The sequence below is a fragment of the Balaenoptera acutorostrata genome, chromosome 12 (genome assembly GCF_949987535.1).
Source record: "Balaenoptera acutorostrata chromosome 12, mBalAcu1.1, whole genome shotgun sequence".
NCBI classification, from domain to species: domain Eukaryota; kingdom Metazoa; phylum Chordata; class Mammalia; order Artiodactyla; family Balaenopteridae; genus Balaenoptera; species Balaenoptera acutorostrata.
Genome location: NC_080075.1, coordinates 34,094,239 through 34,116,509, shown reverse-complemented (window position 1 = coordinate 34,116,509; position 22,271 = coordinate 34,094,239). Strand labels below are relative to the sequence as shown.

Below are 22,271 nucleotides of genomic sequence, written 5' to 3'. Positions count from 1 at the left end.
TATTCACTTTTTTTTTTTAAACATTCTTGGTTTACTTCCTTGTTTTGGTAGAACATACCATCTGAAAGCTTCTTAAGAAAAGATTCTTGGAAGATTAAAATTTTTATTTAATCTTGCATGTCTGAAAATATCTTTATTTACCCCCACAATTGACTGATAGTTTGGCTGGGTATAAGAACCTGTATTGGAAATAATTTTCTCCCAGAATTGTAAAGACATTATTCCATTGTCTTCCAGCTTCATGTGTTGCTATGGAGAAATGTGATGCCACTCTGATCCTTCTTGATCCTTTGTGTGAAACCTCATTTTTCCCTCTGAGTGCTTACGATCTACTCTATGTCCCCAGTGTCCTGAAATTTTATCATGATGTGCCTTGGTGTGGTTCTGTTTTTGTCCATTTTGTTGGGCTCAGTGAGCCCTTTCAATGTGGAAACTCATGTCCTTTAGTTCTAAAAATATATGATTGAATTATTTAATTGATTTCTTCCACTCTGTTTCCCAGATATCCTGGGCTGACTTGAATTTTCTTCTCCTTTCTTACATCCTTCTCTTTTTCTTGGTCTCTTGTCTACACATTCTAGGATATTTCCTCAACTTTATCTTCCTACCATTCTACTGAGTTTTTCATTTTTGCTATCATAGTTTTAATTTAAAAGAGCTCTGTTTGGTTCTCTGAGTGTTCATTTTTTAGAGAATCTATTGTATTTCTATTCTATTTTATTCTATTTTTATTTCTCAAAGGAGATCAATGAAAGATTTTTCAAAGTTTTCATCTCTCCATATAGTCTGTTTCTTCCAAGTTTCTTTTCTTCTGCTCTGTTTCATATCAGATCCTTCCCTTAAATTCCGATGACCTTTGGCTGTTTGTTCTTACTTAGTAGTGTCAAACTTAGCAAAACAAACAAAACAGGACACTTAGTTAACTTTTCATTTTAGATAAACAATAAATAATTTTTAGTATAAATATACTCATGCAATATTTAGGACATACTGTATATAAGAATTTTATAATTTAGCAAAAAATTATTTGTTGTTTATTTGAAATTCCACTTTAAGTGTCTTGTATTTTATCTAGCAACCTTAAGACTGAGATCTAAAATGCTGCCTGGAATAAAAAAGAGTGGGATGAATTGGGAGATTGGGATTAACTTATATACACTAATATGTATAAAATAGATAACTAATAAGAACTTGCTGTGTTAAAAATAATAACATTTAAAAAAAAGAATGAAATCTTGCATTTGGGACAACATGGATGGGCCTAGAAGGTATTATGCTAAGTGAAATAAGTCAGACAGAGAAAGACAAATACTGTATGATTTCACTTATATGTGGAATCTAAAAAACAAAACAAATGAACAAACATAACAAAATGGAAACAGAGTTATAGATATAGAGAACAAACAGGTGGTTACCAGAAGGAAGGGGGCTGGAGAGAAGAAAGAAATAGATGAGGGAGATTAAAAGGTACAGACTTCCAGTTGCAAAATAAATGAGTCATGGGTATGAAGGCTTGGGGAATATAGTCAATAACTAAGTAATATCTTTGTATAGCAACATGTCGTAACTAGACTTATCATGGTGATCATTTTGAAACGTATGGAAAAAAATCACAATGTTGAGTAACAGGAACTAACATAGTGTTGTAGGTCAATTATACTTCAAAAACAAACAAGCAAACATACAAACAAATTCATAGGAAAAAAGATCAGATTTGTGGTTACCAGAGGTTGGGTGGTGGGCCGGGAGGGGTAATTGGATGAAGGCAGTCAAAAGGTACTACAAACTTCCAGTTATAAGATTAAATAAGTAGTAAGGACGTAATGTACACCATGATAAATATAATTGACACTGCTGTATGTTATACAGGAAAGTTGTTAAGAGAGTAAATCCTAAGCGGTCTCATCACACACAAAATTTTTTTCTATTTCTTTAATTTTGTATCTATATGTGATGATGGATGCTCACTAAACTTATTGTGGTCATCATTTCATGATGTATGTGAGTCAAATCATTATGCTGTACACCTTAAACTTATACAGTGTTGTATGTCAATTATATCTTAATAAAACTGGAAGAAAAAATAAAATAAAATACAAAAATTTAAAAATTAAAATAAAATGCTGCCTGGAAGCTCTGTATGCCTGGGTAAGGGGTGGGGCTTGACTATGGTGAAGTCACTAAAGGATTGCTCCGGTTTCATTGAGTAACCGATGACAGTCTCTTTAGGTCTTTTCTCTTCCCCAGAGGAGAGTATTCCAAACTCCTCATCTTGGTTGCCAGGGTTGTAGGAGTCAAGTGAAGGAGGAATACTGAGCAGCTCAACATTCATTATATTAAGTTTCATATAGATCTTCAATTTCAGAGCCACTTCCCCAGCCTTGTGTGGTAGATTAAAGGTGGCTGCAAATTTTTTGCTAGTCTCCCAATTGAGGGATGGAGCCTAATGCCACTTCCTTGAGTCTGGGCTGGCCTTAGTGACTTCCATGACCTATAGAATGCAACAGAAATAATGTCCAGGGGCTGCCAAGCCTAGATAATAAGAAGCCTAATAACTTTTGCTTGGATCTCTTGGAGTGTCCTTTTTGGGTGCCCTGAGCCTCCACAGGAAATCCGACTACCCTGAAACTGCCATGTGGAGAGGGCATGTGTAGGTGCTCTGGTGGACAGTGCCTGCTGAGATCAGCCTTCCAGCTCACTTTACCATGGTGGCAGACATGTGAGTGAATCCTCCAGACTGGCCCATCTGCCAGCTGAATACCACCAAGTGACTTTTTTTTTAAAGTCTTGTCTGGTGTATATATATATATTTTTAATTAATTTATTTTTATTTATTTTTGGCTGTGTTGGGTCTTCGTTGCTGCACGTGGGCTTCCTCTAGTTGCAGTGAGTGGGGGCTACTCTTTGTTGCGGTGCATGGGCTTCTCATTGCGGTGGCTTCACTTGTTGCGGAGCATGGGCTCTAGGCGCGCAGGCTTCAGTAGTTGTGGCGCACGGGCTTAGTTGCTCCGTAGCATGTGGGATCTTCCCAGACCAGGGCTCGAACCCATGTCTCCTGCATTGGCAGGCGGATTCTTAACCACTGCGCAACCAGGGAAGTGCTGGTGTATATTTTTAACATACATACATATATATATATACATATATATACACATGTATATATACACATATATATGTGTATATATATATATATATATATATATATATATATATATATATATATATATATATATATTAGTTCCTGGTATACAACATAGTGATTTGATATTTCTATACATTTCAAAATAATCACCATAAGTCTAGTTGTCCTCTGTCACCATACATATTACACATTATTACATATTATTACATATTACATATTATTGATTATATTCCGCACACTGCACATTTCATACCTGTGACTTATTTATTTTGTAACTGGAAGTTTCTACCTTTTAAGCTCCCTCACCTATTTCTCTCCTTCCCTCCCCTCCCTCCCCTCAGGAAACCACCTGTTTGTTCTCTGTATCTATGGCTCTGTTTCTGTTTGGTTATGTTTTGTCATTTGTTTTGTCTTTTAGATTCTACACGTGAGTGAAATCATACAGTATTTGTCTTTCTCTGTCTGACTTATTTTACTTAGCAGAATATACTCTAGGTCCATCCATGTTGTCCCAAATGGCAAAATTTCATTCTTTACTATGGCTGAGTGATATATCTATATCTCTTATTTGTCCATTCATCTATTGATGGGCACTTGGGTTGCTTCCAAATCTTGGCTATTGTAAATAACACTTCAATGAACATAGGGGTGCATATATCTTTTCTAATTAGTGCTTTTGTTTTCTTTGGATAAATAACCAGAAGTGGAATTGCTGGATTGTATGGTAGTTCTATTTTTAATTTTTTGAGGAATCTCCATACTGCTCTCCATAGTGGCTGCACCGATTTACATTCCCTCCCACGGTGCATGAGGGGTCCCTTTTCTCCACACCTTCACCAACAACTTGTTATCTGTTGTCTTTCTGATAATAGCCATCCTAACCTGTGTGAGACCAAGTGACTTTTGTTGATGTCACGTGGAACAGAAGAAATGCCCAGCCAAGCCCTGTCCAAATTCAGACCTAAAAAATCAGGAGATATAGTAAAATGGTCATTGTTTTTAGTCACCAAGTTCTGGGCTAGTTTGTTAGTCAGCCTTAGATAACCAGAACATCTTGACTACACTTGGTATGCCCCATTCCAGAGATCCTCTGCTTTATCCCCTTCAGAGACTATGTTTCTGATTTGCTGCCCAAGTGGGAGAGGGCAGTGGCAGCTGTGTACTATTGGGAAGGAGATGGAGGAGATTGGCTGCTTCCAGTACAGACCTACAAAAAATCCTCCTGTTTTTAGTTTTAATTATATACCCACTCTTAGAAGCACTTGGTGCAGCAAGCAATACCTGCATTACCCTGGGAAATTCTACAATATCATGTTGCTTCTTGGCTTTCCCTCCTCCTGGTTTAGGAGTCAGGTTTCTCACGTCTGCTATGTCAATTATCACCTATCTGCTTTCGGGTTTCCAAAATTTTGTTATTTTTCCTCTCTTGTTCTTGTGAGGTTTTGGGGGGGGGGAGGGAGTTAGTTTCTTGTTGTTGTTGTTGTTTGTTTGTTTTTTGGCTGTGTCAGGTCTTAGTTGCGGCATGCGGGATTTTCGTTGAGGCGTACAGGATCTGCAGCGTGTAGGATTTTCAGTTGCGGCATGCAGGATCTTTTAGTTGTGGCATGCAGGCTCTTAGCTGAGGCATGCGGGATCTAGTTCCCTGACCAGGGATCGAACCCTGGACCCCTGCATTATGAGTGTGGAGTCTTAACCGCTGGACCACCCAGCAAGTCCCTCTTGAGAGTTTTTTTTAATCTACTATTTAAAAAAATTTTTTTACTGAAGTATAGTTGATTTACAATGTTATGTTAATTTCTGATGTAAAGCAAAGTGATTCAGTTACACACACGTATATTATTTTTCATATTCTTTTCCATTATGGTTTATCACAGGATACTGAATATAGTTCCTTGTGCTAGACAGTAGGACCTTGTTGTTTATCCATCGTATTTACATATAATAGTTTGCATCTGCTAATCCCAAACTCCCAATCCTTCCCTCTCCCACTCCCCTCCCCCTTGGCAACCACAAGTCCACAAGTCTGTTCTCTGTGTTTCTGTTTTGTAGATATATTCATTTGCGTCATATTTTAGATTCTGCATATAAGTGATATTATATGGTATTTGATCTTTCACTTTCTGACTTACTTCACTTTGAATGATAATCTCTAGGTGCATCATGTTGCTACAAATTTGCCCTATTTCATTCTTTTAAAAAATCTACTATTGCTTTAGTCAGATTTCAAGAGGGAGCAAAGCAAATGCATGTGTTCATTCTGCTATCTTTAATTTAAAGTCTCCTTTGAGTCTTTAATTTCAACTGTTATATTTTTAATTTTTTTTAACTGCTCAGAGGCTGTTGATTTGTTTACTTTCTTTTTTTTTAAGTTTTTTTTTGGATGAGGTCCATTTTTTTAAAGTCTTTATTGAATTTGTTACAATATTGCTTCTGTTTTATGTTTTGGTTTTTTGGCAGGAGTCATGTGGGATCTTAGTTCCCTGACCAGGGATCGAACCCTCACCCCCTGCACTGGAAGGCGAAGTCTTAACCACTGGACAGCCAGGGAAGTCCCTATATTAATTTTTTAAATACTCGTAAAAAAACTTAAAACATTAAATGAAATAAAATACTCACAGATCAGGTTGCCTAGAAGCAAAGCCTGAGTTAGGGATTCTTGTGTAAGTGTCTTAGTGAGGGGGTGTTCTCAGGAGAACCTGTGAGTCAAGCAGGACAACGCAGAGGAAGAAGCAAAGCACAGAGGTGGTTTCTGCTGAAATTTAGCCTCAGCCTAAGCCCATGGGAGCTCTGGAATAGGAAGGATATCATAGATTAATTCTTGGCCTTTTGTACCCTGTAAGGTTAGCATTGACTGTGGCTTCCCAACCTAGTGTGAGGGCAGTTATGGGGAGAAAAGGGGTGCTGTGAGCTGGGTACACCCACCTAGTAAAGGTGATCTTGGCAGGGTACATCTGCTCCATTTCTAACTTTTTCTTTTTTATTTTATTAATTTTTTAAGGATTAAGTAGTGTGTCTAATCCCTCTGAGGAAATGAATTATCTTTATTTCATTTTTTTCCCCCACCGTTTGTCTTTAGTTTACTCCACGTTAGTTCATAAACTGAAGCTCAGAAACTTAAAGGTATCAAGCAGAGAAAAGGGGCTGACCAGGTGTAGAATCCAAATCAGTCTGATCCCAAAACCCATGCTCTTAACCATATTAAACCACCTCGTTTAGTTGCATTTTAATGAAATAATTTAATGTTACCTCTCCAGCTTTTTTTTTTAATATAAATTTATTTATTCATTTATTTCTGGCTGTGTTGGGTCTTTGTTGCTGTGAGCGGGGGCTAATCTTCATTGCTGTGCGCATGCTTCTCACTGCAGTGGCTTCTCTTGTTGCGGAGCACAGGCTCTAGGCCTGTGGGCTTCAGTAGTTGTGGCTCACGGCTCTAGAGCACAGGCTCAGTAATTGTGGCACACCGGCTTAGTTGCTCCGCGGCATGTAGGATCTTCCCGGACCAGGGCTCAAACCTGTGTCCCCTGCATTGGCAGGCGGATTCTTAACCATTGAGCCACCAGGGAGGCTCACCTCGCCAGCTTTAAGGGTGCTAACAGTCACTCGCATTTTGATCTGTTGGATATAAAACACACTCCCCAGGGACTTCCCTGGTGGCGCAGTGGTTAAGAATCCGCCTGCCAAAGCAGGGGATCGATCCCCACTCCGGGAAGATCCCACAGGCTGCAGAGCAACTAAGTCCCTGTGCCACAACTACTGAGCCTGCACTCTGGAGCCCGCGAGCCACAACTCCTGAAGCCCACGCTCCTAGAGCCGGTGCTCCTCAACAAGAGAAGCCACCGCACTGCGAAGCCTGCGCACCGCAATGCAGAGTAGCCCCCGCTTGCTGCAACTAGAGAAAAGCCCGTGCGCTGCAACGAAGACCCAACGCAACCAAAAATTAAAAATAAATAAATAAAATCGATTCTTAAAACACACACACACACCTCCACTCCCCAAAGCTACCTACCCTCTGTTAAATGAAATCCGAATTTACCGATATACCCAATGGGTTCATTATGCGAGCATTCACCGAGTACCTGCCATGTGCCAGAACGGTACTGGGTGTGAGTGCAAAGACCACTTAGACCCAGTCAGTGCCTTGTTTGAGTCCAATCGGGGAGGCAGATACGAACAAACACTGTATAATAAGGGGAGAGCGCTGCTTCAAGGCCGAACCCGGGAGCTACTTGACCAGCAGCGAACCCAGGTAATGGTAGAGAGAAAGATCTGGAACTGCTCCGAACTCCCATTTCCAAAGGCTTCCCCAAGGAAAGGGAACTCGTGTTTTCTCAAGGGAGAAGTGGAACTACTGGGAACTTTGGGGTATGTCTAGTGCTGAGAGGGAAACGAAATGTGCCGTTCTGATTTCACTTTCCACTTTTCCGGCGTGAGAAAGTGCAGTGTCTCGCGGAGGAAGCTTTGTCTCTCTGCAGGAATTCCGGCCGCGGCGGGCGCAGGGCGTGTGCGGGAGAGGTCCCGCGGCGCGGCCCTCCGAGGGTGTGGGGGCGCCCGCGCACCGGAGACCTGAGAGTCCGACTGTTCCGACTCGAGGGAGCCCGAGCGGGGCCGGGCGGGGCCGGAAGGCTGGGATCCAGGCTGGGGACAAAGCCGAGAGCGCGACGCGCGGGTTCGAAGCCGGTGCAGCCCCTCCCCGGGCGCCAGGAGCGGCGGTCCCGGCCCCGGCGTCCAGGTGCGCTTCGCCCGCGTAGGCTTTTCCGGTCTCGTGGGCAGAGAGGGACAACCAGGAACTCGGGCTCAGTCTCCACCCCAAAGCGGGGCGGGTCCGCCTGCCATAAGACCCGCTGTCCGGCCCCGCCAGGGTGTGATCTCGGTGACCGCAGAGAAGGAGCGCCGTCCCGTCTCGGCCCCAGCGGTAAGGGGGTCCCGGGCTCCGGAAGGGGCGCGACAGCCCGGGAAAGCCTCGCGGGGGTGGCGGGTCCGGCGCCGCGCCGCTCCCAGGAGGGGGTGCCCGCGGCCGGCCTGCTGGCGCGCCCGGGCAGGCACAGGGTGGAACGGGCCGGACTCGCTCCGGGTGGGCAAGGGAGAGGCAAACACCGCCCTTGTCCACCGGCACCTTCCAGGAGGACCTCCAGAGCAGTTTATGCAGCTCAGGATGTACACCAGTTAGAGACCACCGCAGTTATTTATTGAGTTCATGTGTCAAGCACAGTGCTGGATTTAGGCATTACAAACAAAGGATTGAGTAGTATTCCCTGGAGCTGACTCAGTCCAACACCCAAGTTTTGCTTTTTTAATTCTTTCTTTAATCCGTTTAAGAAACGTACTCCTTTCTCCTAGTCTGTTACCCTTTCTCTCCGTGTGTACCTAACGTCCTCAGCACAACGCCTGGCACATGGGAATCTGATATTATTATGAGATCCATGACCTGAGTCTGCCCATGGCACAGCCTCACTCTTTAGTCATGGTTTTAACCAGCTGGAGACTTTCGGACCAAAGAGGTTATCGCTTTTCAACAATCTGCCCAACTTTAAGTGCTTCCCAAACTGATGCAAGTCTTCTGTAAGCTGTTGGGAGCATGTGGGTCCTGAGTAACCCACAGCTTTCATGAAAAGTGGGCATCTGCTCTCTCCAGCTGCCAGTGGGAAGAATGAATAGGGTCCCCCCCCCCTCTAAATGATCCATCCCATTGTCCATCAGTTCTAGAACCCTCCATCTCCTCCTTACATTGCAACTAACTCTCTTGATAGGGAAGCCCTCGCTCTTTAGTTGCCAGGGAATTCTCAGATGACAGAGGTGGAAGAGCAAGCAGCAGAAGAAGGGGACAGGGATGAGGAAGTAGGTAACCATAGCCGCCCAGGACCAGCTGACTTCCCAGAGCCCTTTCTGGCCAAGGCCACATCCCCTACATCAGCTGAGATCAGATTTCTATTGCTTTGGGGGTACACGTGCAGGCACAGACATACACACAACTACTGGATCAAAGGTGTCTGTGAATTTCCCTCCTAGATGTTCTTGCATTTGGTTAGGGATAATTTTTCTCTGAAAGCTATTTAGAGGGTAACGTTTGCAGTCAAGTCCGAGCACACCAGCCCTCAGCATCTGTAGGGTGAGAAGCCGCTTGGTCATCCTCAGACTGTATCTTGCGGCCCATTTCTTTGCTTATGTCTAGCCGCTCATTTGTTTCCCAGCCTTGCTCATCTGCTTGTAGACTAAGCCTGCTCTTCTCCAAGGGAGATGGAGGTGAGGGGCAGCACCAGGATAACAGCCCTTGTGCCAGGGAGTACCTGTAGCTTCAGAATAAACAAGAGGGGTAGTTTTCCTTGGGTGTCAATTTTATCCAGGTATTTGAGGATAAAAACACTTTTCTTACAAAAACAATTACAGATATACTTTGTAGTACGATTTAGATACCTTCTTCATATAAAACAAGACACTTCTAAACTTTTTGCCTGGGCTTTGGGCTGCAATTTGACCCAAACCTAACCTTTGGGAGTTTGCTTTTACTGCAGTCAGGGCTACTTATGGAGACAGTTTGGTGGATGCTGCAGTATCCTCCCTGGAGGGACTTTGAGTAACAGCCGTGCTAGGTTACTCGTTTAATCTTTATTTCAACCTGAGGCGGGGTTATTAAGCTTGTTTTACAGAAGAGGATCCCGAGGCTCCCAGTGGTGGTCCTTAGTCAAGGTCAGACCCCTCGCAAACAGATTTAAATCCAGCTGCTGGATACTAAAGCCTGTTCTGTTATTCTCCCTGTCCTACTGTGGCTCTGTCAGTGCTTGGTTCAGAGTGATTTGGCATTTGGATTTGTGGCTTCCTGGCTTATTAACTAAATCTTGATCAATGTTTTTCTTTGCCTTTTCAACTTTCTTCTGGTCAAGCTGATATGTAAACCATGGTGGGAAGAACTGGACCTGGCAGTAGTGTGGGGATACAGGTTAATGGCCCTAAATTCGGGAAGGGCTTGGCTTGTGGATGAGGGAATAGACTCACTCTTTGTGGCACTGGGCAGAGCTGGGCAGGAATTTTTGGATGGCAGGTTCTGGTTGGACTTAAGGAAGTGGCTTTTGAAACCTGTAGGCTGGGTGGCTTTGGAGCTGGCGCGAGTCTCTCACCAGAGATATCTGGGCAGAGGCCGAACAGCCCCTTTCTGATGGAGCTGGGAAGGGGAGAAGGTTAAACTAAGATGACTTCTAAAGCCATAGTTTCCAAACTTCAGGTACATCCCTCTGGAAGCTTGCACAGCACACAGATTCTTGCCCCAAAAGTTCTGATCAGTATGACAGGTTGGGACCCAGGAACCTGCCTGTCACTGGTTTTATTGGGAATAACTTGTTAGTGTTCAGTTATGTTTGAACTGGACAGTGAGCTTTGCTGTGGGAACCTGCACCACCACCTGTGAAGAATTTATTTTAAAGGTTCAAGATGCTTGAGGTCAGTAAATTGCCATTCTGCTTCTTGGTCCGGACTGCTAGACATAAAACCCACGTGGAACATTTTATCCACAATCAGCAGCAAGGATAAATTGCAGCCAAAGGCCAGACTGTAAATTACTCTGGAAAAGACCTTCACCTTTTCCTCCGCAACATCATTAACCCTTTAAGGCCTGGATATAACACAGCATGAACAGCCTGACTTGAAACAGGTCAGGAGACCCCATGAGTGGACTTTTGTCAAGTCATCAGAAAGACCTCCCTGCCCAGTCACTGTGGATTCAATCCTCTGGGTTAAGGCACTCACCTCCCCCCACCCAACAGGTAACGTTAAATTATTACCGGGAGCTAGTGTAGAGGGGCCCTGTGGTGAATGGGAACACGTTCTCCTGATTCATGTGTAGTGGAGCCGTCTCTGGAGGAGGTCCTTTGTGGACACAAGCCCGGTGGTATCAACAGCCCCCAGCACCTGCCTTCTCACTCCTCTCCTAGGGGCTCAGGAAGGCATTTTCTGGATCCTGCTTAGCTTCAGCTTCTGTTATTGCTGCTTTTTGATGCTGTACAAGGACCCACTGACTCACTGGTTCTCAACCTTGTTAGAGTCAGACCCCTTTGAAAATCTTTTCTCGTTTTATTTTTTTATTTTTATTTTTTGGCCGTGCCACACAGCATGTGGGATCTTAGTTCCCCGACCAGGAACTGAACCCGTGCCCCCTGCAGCGGAAACGCAGAGTCTTAACAACTGGACCGCCAGGGAAGTCCCCGAGAATCTGATTAAAGCCACGAATCTTCTCTTGAGAAGAATAAACACGCCTTTGACATTTTCCCATACAGTCTAAAGGGGTTTACGGGCACCCTTCTAATCCCAACCATGGATGCCTAGACATCGTGTTCAGAATTGCCCTGAAATTTGGCAGTGTTTCTCAAAATTTTAAAATCCGTTTACTTTTGTTCCATCAATTTGAATACTAGGAATTTATCTTAAAGATATACTTGGACATGTGTGTGGAGACACGTGTACAAGGATATATACATTGCAGCATTGTCTGTAGCACCGCAAGTTTGGAGACGACCTAAATATCTATCAGTAAGGGGCTGGTTAAGTTCTGGAGCATCCATACAATACAATGCAGCTGTTAAAAAGTGGTGCAGGGGCTTCCCTGGTGGCGCAGCGGTTGAGAGTCTGCCTGCCAATGCAGGGGACACGGGTTCGAGCCCTGGTCTGGGAAGATCCCACATGCCACGGAGCGACTGGGCCCGTGAGCCACAACTACTGAGCCTGCGCGTCTGGAGCCTGTGCTCCGCAGCAAGAGAGGCCGCGATGGTGAGAGGCCCGCGCACCGCGATGAAGAGAGGCCCCCGCTTGCCGCAGCTGGAGAAAGCCCTCGCACAGAAACGAAGACCCAACACAGCAAAAATAAATATAAATGAATAAAAAATTAAAAGTCAGTACTTGTAAAAAAAAAAAAAAAAAGTGGTGCAGGTTGATAGGAACGGATATAGAATGATATTGAAGATATATATATATATATATATTTAAAGCAAAATACAGGTTTACAAGATATGCTAACATTTCTGTATATAAGAATCGTGGAGGCTATTTATATTCTTAGGTACTTGTTAATGCATAAATACTTCTGAAAGGATACACAGGAAAATTATGACTGCCACTGTAGTTGGAGGGAGGTGAAGTTCTTAAAGACTTATCAACATATACTTTTTGGTACTATTTGAGGTTTTTTTTAATCATGTTCATGTATTGTCAGCTTTTTAAAACAGAGCGTTACAGATAGCACCTGTCCATTTAACACTGCTTGTGAAGAGGGAGAATGAAACAGAAATGAAGAATGTACAATTAATCAAGTTTTCCAACCTTAAAATTAATATATGGTCATATACTTTCTTATTTGTATACAAAGAGCTAGCATGGAATGTGCTTTGGTTTCCAATGAGGTGAAGTAGAATCGCTCATACATTTCATTTGGCTATACTTTACCTGGCTGCAAAAATATTGTAAGGTGCCTTGACTTGCATGGGGAAAGTTCTGCATTTAAATGATCCGATGGTTCCATGTGTTTTTAGCTGCAGAAGCAGAGAGAGGAGGTAGATGAGATAAGTCACAGCTTGTAGACTAGATAGACCTGCTGGGGCAGGGCCCTTTGTCAGAGAAAGTCCTCACAGTGGTATCAGGTCATGGGCACTCAGAGACCTGGCTTTGGCTTCAGAGCCTGGACCTCCTTCTGTGGCTCAGTCTGTGAGGTCTGTGCCTCTCTGTAGGCTGAAACCTAGTGTTCCCTATGAGCCTGACCCTGTGCCAAACACCTGACATGTTATTTTTTAAAAAATTTTCACCTATGTTAGGTGGGTCCTGCTAATGTCGTCTCCATTATACTGATGCAGAAACTGAGGCACAAAGGGATTGAGGAATTTGCTCGACATCACATACTAGCAAGTGGTGGAGCCAAGATTTGAACTTGCCAGTCTGATTCTGTCTCCTGTGCTTACTACTCTGTTATACTATATAATGGGTTAAAAGTGGGGAATCAGCGTGAGAAGGCAGGGCTGGTAGATTAAGCTGACTACGGGGTTGGACTTTTTCAGAGGTAAAGAGGTAGAGGCTATGTCCAAACCACTGGTCCAAGATGGATTTGATGTCGCCTGGGTCATTCTAAGTAGGCAGGGAGTCCCAGCTGTTAGGTGAGGAGTGGAGCAGACATCAAACGAGGATGATGTGCTGTGTCATGATGCTGGTGGTGCATCCCTATGGGAGCAAGACTTGGGGCAGCATCTAGGGGCAGGAGAGGCAGCTCAGCACCTCAGAGAAGGGTAGGCAGGATGTCAGTGGCCCCCGCCAAATGGAAAAAGGCTCATTCATTTATTATACAATGTGACATATGCTAGATATTCAAGGATAAAATACCCAGACCCCATCCTTAGGGAGACAAACAAGCAAATCACCAATTAAAAAATCACAGGATTGCATGATAAATGATTTGATACACTATGCACAGACTGCCATAGAACTGAGGGGGTGTACCTAACTCCATCCTGGGTGATCAGAGGAGACTTCCTGGAGGAGGAACCATCCTGGAGGTGGGCTAGGAGAAGAAGGGCTTATGCACAGGCATGGGGATGAGAAAGCAAGACCAGGCACAGTGGAGGAGTGGCATGTCAGCCAGAGGAAGACTAGTCCCAGTGGCCAAAGCGGGAGGGCCCTCAGAAATTAAGGCCATTCTGTAGGCCCATGGGAGACAGGACCAATTATTGGGGGATAGGTCTTAGAGAGTCCAGGGATCCCATAGTACAAACTGCTGGCCTAGGTTATAAATCCCTGTTTTCTTTTGCATCTGCTCCAATGCTTAGCACAGTTATGTGGTAAATGTTTTTAAATAAAAAGGAAGCTCTGGGTACCAGGAAGGAAATCAAGGCAGAGATTCAGCCTTGGAAAAACAAGACTCCCTGCTTCCCTGCCCTACACTAGGCCAACTCTTTAAGGTTTGGCTTGGACATAGTCTTCATCCCGATTGGCTTAATCTGGATACGGGTTCTCCCCTGGGTGCTCCTGTCTCCCTGTGACTCCCCTGCCACAGGAATGTTCACACTTTTGTGCCTGATGACAGGCCTGTGCCCTCCCCTCAGCTTTGAGCTCCTCTGAGGGCAGGGCCATGTGCCCCCAGTCCTCTGGCCCAGTGCAGAGTAGGTGCTCACCAAAGGGATGCTGAATGAATGTGCTATTTTTCATGGCCTGGAAAATTCAGTCCAACCTCCAAGCCCCACAGAATGACCCATTTTTTTTAATTTTATTTATTTATTTATTTATGGCTGTGTTGGGTCTTCGTTTCTGTGCGAGGGCCTTCTCCAGTTGCGGCGAGCGGGGGCCACTCTTCATCGCGGTGCGCAGGCCTCTCACTGTCGCGGCCTCTCCCGTTGCGGAGCACAGGCTCCAGACGCGCAGGCTCAGTAGTTGTGGCTCACGGGCTTAGTTGCTCCGCGGCATGTGGGATCCTCCCAGACCAGGGCTCGAACCCGCGTCCCCTGCATTGACAGGCAGGCTCTCAACCACTGCGCCACCAGGGAAGCCCTTGAATGACCCATTTTTGAAAATGACTGTTCCAGCCTTTATCTCTACTCTCTTCATGTCCTTAAACCAGCCCAACTCCACACTTAATGCACTTGACCCTTGAACAACTCGGGGGTTGTTCACTTCCTGCACAGTTGAAAATCCATTTATCAATTTACAGTCCATCCTCTTATCCTTGGTTCCTCAGTATCCTTGGTTCTACACCCGCGGATTCAACCATCTGTGGATGGTGTACTGGTGCAGTAGAATTTAGTGAAAAAAACTCAGGTATAAGTGGCCCTGGGGAAGTTCAAACCTGTATTGTTCAAGGGTCAACTATACTCTTTTCCAAATAAGTCTTATCATTCATAATCAGAGCTGAGGCTTCGTTTTACTGTCTTTGCCTACAGATGTCTTTGCTGTTTAAATCCTGTCTGTCTTTCTAAGCTTTAATCAAATGAGAGCTTTTTGACTCTCTTGGGTGGTGGTGGGACGACTTAGTCTGTAGTCTCTCGCTACCCTGAAGGTCTTATAACAGTTGCCGAGCGCTGCTTTGTCATTGGATTGGTTATATACCTGCTTTGCTTCTCTTTCTAGCTTACATGCTCCTTGAGAGCAAGATCGTCTTTATCTCTGTTTCTCTCACAATGCCTAGTACCTGATTGGGGCAAAATAACTATTTAAGTAAAGATGATGAGTGCCTGCCCACACAGCAAGTGGCAGTTTTGGAATGGGGGGGTCTCATGCAGGGACTACCTAAATGAGAATCAGGGCCTGGAACTGGGTGTGAGGAGAATAAGCAGGGGTGTTTATTGGAACTTGATTACATATGGTCTTTGAGCCCCACCCAAGATTTACTGACTCAAGCTCTAGAGTCTAGCATCCCCCAAATCCATTTTTCTAAACACTCCCTGAGTGATTTTTGTGCACACTAAAGTTTGAGGACTTTTCCCAGGTACCGTGCTAGGTGCTTTACCCTCTGTACTAATTAGAATCCTTTTTAAGCCATAGCTCCAGACGCCAAGTGCTGACATCATCCAAGGCCAGAAGGAAGGAGGAAGTTGGTAGGCTGACGCTATCTCTTTTAGCCTGGGGGACACTCTGTCTCCAAGCCTCTTGGCAGGCTTGCCTTTATTTCTCATTGGCCAGAGTGTGTCACATGGCCACTCATAGACCACTGTGGCGGTTGGAATGGGCTTGCCTTGGACTAGTCATTATTTCTTCCTGGGGAGTCCCACCTTCCTGGTTTACCAAACCCAGTCTGTCAACTCATGAAGGTTCTCTTAATGAGGAAGGAGGGTATAATGGGGATTGACATTATTGCTGATCGTGGCAGAAATCCTGCACAATAGACACAACTGTCTCAGATTTATGCCAGAATAAACTGGCTCTCATAGTGAGTTTGAATCTTGGAGCAGGGACTGGAGCGCCGCCCTTGTTCTGGATTCCCAGCCTCCTACCTCCAGCGCTGAATGTCCTCCTTTATAGCCTAGGCCAGCACTCACATGCAGGAAGAGACTTGAATTTGGAGTTTCACAGATCTTATAAATTAACAGAGCAGGCCTGCCAGAAGTAAAGCATGTTTGCAGTGGGTGGTTTTGAGAACTCTACTGTTTAAATAATCTTTGGCAAACATATTTCCTGAGTCATATTTATGCATAGCTATGCTTGTATATGTTAAACGGTGTTAAGGTTATGATAACCCCCCTTCCATTAATAAAATTTTGCCTGTTTTTTCCCCCCATTACCTTATTCTTGATGTAAGATCATGAGTGGGAATCTACACTTATAAAATGCCCATGGGGTGGTTTGGGGACCATTTTAGGCATCAGTAGTTGGAATCTAGAATCATTACTCTAAAGCAGTGGTTCTCAAATTTGAGAATGCATCAGAATCACCTGGTGGGCTTCTTAAAAACTAAATTGCTGGGCCCCAGCCCCAGAGTTTTGGATTCTGTAGGTCTGGGGTCGGGCCTGAGAATTTACACTTTTAACAAATTCTCAGTTGATGGTGACGTTCTTGTGGGAACCACACTTTCACAGCCGCTAGGTTGTATGAACTTCTTTTAGGTTGAAATACTGGTCTGGATTTATTGAAAAGATAAACATAGTGGGATTTTAATCATGCGCAGGGCGCCTTCTACCTTTTTCAGGTTCTTCTGTGCTCCCTATTAGAGCTGCCCTGTGACCTCCCCACCAGAGCCGTGCTTTGGGTTGACTGGATTCCCAGGGTTTTCTGTACTTCAGTGAATCTGGGGAAGGCTTATTCCTCAGAATTGAGAAGATGAAGTGGCATCCTCACACCCTCCCTCCAGGCCAAGCATGGTTGTCTGGGCACTAAAGGTGGCCTTAAATATTGGTCTTAAACTCCTGCTTTTACCTTAAGAAGGAAGGAATTTCTGATATGTGCTCAAACATATTGATAGAAGAACTTTGAGAACATTATGCCAGGTGAAATAATCCAGACACAAAAGAACAAATATGATTCCACATATAGGAGATGCCTAGAAAAGCCAAATTCAAATTCATAGAGACAGGAAGTAGAATGATGGTTAGCCGAGGCTGGGGTGAGGGGGGAATATCGAGTTATTATTTAATGGGTACAGGGTTTCTGTTTGGGATGTGGTGATGGTTGCATGATATTGGGAATGTAATTAATGCCACTGAATTGTACACTTAAAAATTGTTAAAATGGTAAGTTTTGTTATGCATATTTTACCACAATTAAATAGAAAATCATCCTTCATCTCTGTTCTCCCAGTGGTGTGCTGGAGCGTTCTTGTATCAATCCATCAGAGATGGTTGTTAAGTGTTCAGGGGTTTTGCAAGCTGATTGTTAAATATAGCCACTATTTAAAATTCAGTTAGGGCTTCCCTGGTGGTGCAGTGATTAAGAATCTGCCTGCCAATGCAGGAGACACAGGTTCAAGTCCTGGTCTGGGAAGATCCCACATGCCATGGAGCAACTAAGCCCGTGGGCCACAACTACTGAGCCTGCGTTCTAGAGCCCGCAAGCCACAACTACTGAGACTGCGTGCCACAGCTACTGAAGACTGCGCTCCTAGTGCCCGTGCTCTGCAACAAGAGAAGCCACCGCAATGAGAAACCCGTGCACCACAACGAAGAGTAGCCCCCACTCGCCACAACTAGAGAAAGCCAGTGCACAGCAACGAAGACCCAACGCAGCCAAAAATAAATAAATAAAATAAATCGATTAAAAAAAAATTCAGTTAAATCAACTTAGGCGTAAATACATTACATTAAAATAGACATATTTATAAATAAGTTTTATGTATTTATTTATTTATTTTTAAATAAGTTTTATTTAAAACAACCCATCACTTTCCAATTATTTTACTACATTTTACTATTATATATGTTGTCTTATGTCTGTGTGGTGGAAATACTATATAATGGTGTACTACTGCCTACTTATTCCCAGCTCCAAGTTCAGTGACACCACATAAGTAAGTTGAAATTGGTCATGTTGGAAATATTTACACCAAAGAAATGGAGACAAACCAGGTTTTCTTTCCCTGGAGAGCCAGCTGTTAGTTTATTAGCACACCCCTGGTCTCCTCATGTCTCGCTGGTGGAGCAGGGTTGGAGTAAGCTTGTAGGCACCAGCTACTTGGGATCTTCCAGCCAGACTTTCTTGAATTGAATTCTAGCTCTTTCCAAATAGCCATGTCATTGGGTGTTTTCCCCATGCCTAAAAAAGAAGACGTGATGGCTAAGTTTAGTGGGTAGGAAACCGGATGAGTCATATAGTAAGTGAGTGACTTTAACCTCCTGGGCAAGAGTTTCCTCAACTGGAACATGAAAGGGGTGGGAGAAAAACTAGTAGAAATAAAATAAAGCACTTATTCTAGTAATGGGGAAGAGAGACTTTTTTAAAAAGTTTTCATTATGGACTTTTCCCCACATATACCCAAAGTGGGGGAACAGTAAAATGAAGCCCCATATACCTGTTCCTCACGCAGCTCAACAATTATCAACATTTCACCAAAAAAGAGACTTTTCTAACCATTGAAGTAATAATAAGAGGGAAGAGTACGAAGGAAAAGACGGGAAGAGTACAAAGTACAAACGTATGATTTACAATTTTTCTCCTGAATTTTGACTGTGCTAAAAGGAGAATATGAAATTGGAAAGATACATAATAAATTCTTGATATAAAATATTAAACTTTATAATATATTCGTAATTTCTAGAAATGTGTTAGTGAAGCACCAAGATCCCCAAAATGGGCAAAAAATGCAAACAAATAATTCACAAAGAAGGATACAAGTGGAAAAAGAGGAGAGAGTATTCCTGCTGCTCATTCAAAAAAGCAAGTTAGGGCTTCCCTGGTGGCGCAGTGGTTGAGCGTCTGCCTGCCAATGCAGGGGACACGGGTTCGAGCCCTGGTCTGGGAGGATCCCACATGCCTCAGAGCAACTAGGCCCGTGAGCCACAACTACTGAGCCTGTGCGTCTGGAGCCTGTGCTCCGCAACAAGAAAGGCCGCGATAGTGAGGCCCGCGCACCGCGATGAGGAGTGGCCCCCACTTGCCACAACTAGAGAAAGCCCTCGCATGAAACGAAGACCCAACACAGCCAAAAATAAATAAATAAAATAAAGAATTATTTAAAAATTGCAAATTAAAAAAAAAAAAGCAAGTTAAACCAACGATAAGGTTCGGTACTACACCTCCTGAATATTAACTTATAAATAAATAGTAAATAAATAAATAAAGCAAGCAAACAAGGTTATGGCTGGCTGGGATTTGGATCTCCTTTTAAATTTGGAGGACAACTGGAAATATAATTATCAGATATCACAAGGAATAGGTCCAAAGAAGAATAAAATCTACAATTCTAACTCTAAAGATTGTAGTCATAGCATAAAAAAACCTGAACAGGGACTTCCCCGATGGTGCAGTGGTTAAGAATCCGCCTGCCAATACAGGGGACACGGGTTCGATCCCTGGTCCAGGAAGATCCCACATGCCTCAGAGCAACTAAACCCGTGTGCCACAACTACTGAAGCCTGCACTCTAGAGCCCAACTACTGAGCCCAAGTGCAGCCAAAAATAAATAAATAAAATAAATAAATTTATAAAAAAAAAAAAAACCCTGAACAACCAATAGTAGAGGGACATTGAATAAATTATATCAATACAGTGGAAGAATATAAATTTGGTAAAATAATAAATATGATTGTGTAGAATTAGGAAAATTAAGAGGAGAGGGTAGAACATAAAATGATATACATACTGTGATTACAACTGTGCTAAAAGATTGGAACAAACAGTGAAAGTTGATGGTAAGTTTACATTTTTTTAAAATGACCTTTTCAATGCTTAAAGTTGACTTAATAATTTACAAAATAAAATGAAAGGGGGAAATAGATGTGATTACTTAAGACCTTATAGTCTCTAAAATTCTATGAAAGTTGATCTTTTCCATTTGTAGGAAAGATCCATAATTTTTAGCACTGCACTGGAAGATTCTACCTCTGCCCACATTCTCACTGGGTTTGGGAAACAAGTTTATCAGACCATGCAGGCAACTTAAATAATAACAAATGGAGGGAAAGAGAGGTGACAAATAAAATTAATGCTAACTACCCTGGGTCCATACATCACTGTTACAATTACAAAATCCTGAGGTTGCTAAAACAGAAATAAAACCAAATAATGAATTTTCTGCCACGTACATTTTATAGTAAATAAAGGTTATTTTTAAAAAGCTACCCAGTATTTTCTGTTTTATCTTTTCTGTGATCTCTTAAGGTGTTTTTTTAATTATTTTGTTTTTATTATTTATTTTTTTGGCTTCGTTGGGTCTTAGTTGCAGCATGCATTGGGGTTGTTGTTGATGCATGCGGGGTCTTTCATTGCAGCTCCCGGGCTTCTCTCTAGTTGTGGTGCGGGGGTTTTCTCTTCTCAAATTGTGGCGCGTGGGCTCCAGAGCACGTGGACTCTAGTTTGCAGCTCGCAGGCTCTCTAGTTGAGGCACTGTGAGCTCAGTGGTTGTGGCGCATGGGCTTAGTTGCCCCGTGGCATCTTAGTTCCCCGACCAGGGATCGAACCTGCGTCCCCTGCATTGTAAGGTGGATTCTTTACCACTGGACCACCAGGGAAGTCCCTCTTAAGGTGTTAATATTAGATTTTTTATGATCTCTGCAGATAGTCTCCATGTCTTTTAGAAGGACTCCTGCTGGAGGATTTATTTTTATGGGGGAAAAAATAGTTGAATCCAAACAGTAGTGAAAAGAATATTATTTAGATATGATTTGGTAAGCCCTCTTAAATACACATGAGTGTTTTAAAAATAAAATCTCTTGCCACGGGACTTCCCAGGTGGAGCAGTGGTTAAGAATCTGCCTGCCAATGCAGGGGACACAGGTTCGAGCCCTGGTCTGGGAAGATCCCACATGCCGCGGAGCAACTAAGCCCGTGCGCCACAACTACTGAGCCCGTGAGCCGCAACTACTGAAGCCCGCGCACCTAGAGCCCTTGCTCTGCAACAAGAGAAGCCACTGCAATGAGAAGCCCACGCACCACAATGACGAGTAGCCCCCGCTCGCCACAACTAGAGAAAGCCGGTGCGCAGCAATGAAGACCAAACGCAGCCAAAAATAAATTTTAAAAAAAAGTCACTGTTTTTCAAAAGTAAATTTCTTATAAAATTAAACCAAAAAAAAAAAAAATCTCTTGCCACTCGGGAGGGAGGAAAAGGGTGATCATAGAAAATTAATCTTGGCCTTGATGTGCTGAATACAGAATATTTAAGCCAAAATCTTCAGTCTCAAATGATTTCTTGATGTTATTATGCTAATCATTTTCTCCTCCTATTTAGAATGTATTCTTCTGCCAATGGTTCCCTGAATGTTTCTTATGAATAATTAAGTGGGTTATTTTCAGGGATAAGCTTTGCCTTTAAATATTGTGAGGCTTTTATTCTTCTGTCATAGACCCATAATGTGTTTTTCTTTCTTTTTTTAACAAATGGGGAAATTAAGGCACCAAGAAGATAAATAATTTTCTTGGTGAGATCTAAAAGAGATAATCTGAGATAATCATTCACGTAAAGTGTTTAGAACAGTGTCTGACACATTATAAGTGCTCAACAATAGCTATCATAATTATTATTACACAAGGTATGTAATAGAAATATAAAGTGAGCCACAAATGTAGGTTTGAATTATCTAGTAGTCACATTTTAAAAAATAAAAAATACAGGTGAAATTAATAATATCAATTATCTTACCCAATAGATTCAAAGTATTATCATTTCAATGTATAATCAGTATAAGAAATGATTAATGAGATATTTTACAGTATTCTTTTCATACTAAGTCTTAACAAACCAGTGTGTATTTTACACTGACAGAACATCTGAATTCTGTTGCTGAAGTTTCATCAGAAATACTTGATCTGTATTTAGATTTAATAAAATTTAGTTTTCATGTAGATTCACATACTCACATTACTTCAACCATACATAAAAGTTTTCCAAAAAACTTAAGTACCAAAAAATAATTTTCCTTTAATATTTGCATCCACATTGAAAAAACGGGTTCATCTTTTTTAGAATTGATTTGACTTGAAAATGAAAAGCATATCACTTTTAAAACTGCACCTGTCCCAGTTA

General features: G+C 42.9%; 1 protein-coding gene across 2 annotated transcripts in view; it reads left to right on the top strand.

Moving 5' to 3' along the window:
* Window positions 1–7,720: 7,720 nt before the first annotated feature.
* The window catches only part of ANXA4 (annexin A4), a 75,769-nt gene continuing 61,218 nt past the window's right edge, over window positions 7,721–22,271 (top strand). Inside the window, exon 1 of one of the 2 annotated variants that reach the window (XM_057558146.1) lies at window positions 7,721–7,871. The gene's annotated coding sequence lies outside the window, so the exon portion shown is untranslated. Of the gene's footprint in view, window positions 7,872–7,891; window positions 8,055–22,271 lie in introns of those variants that run through there. The other variant, XM_057558145.1, reaches the window with a different exon arrangement.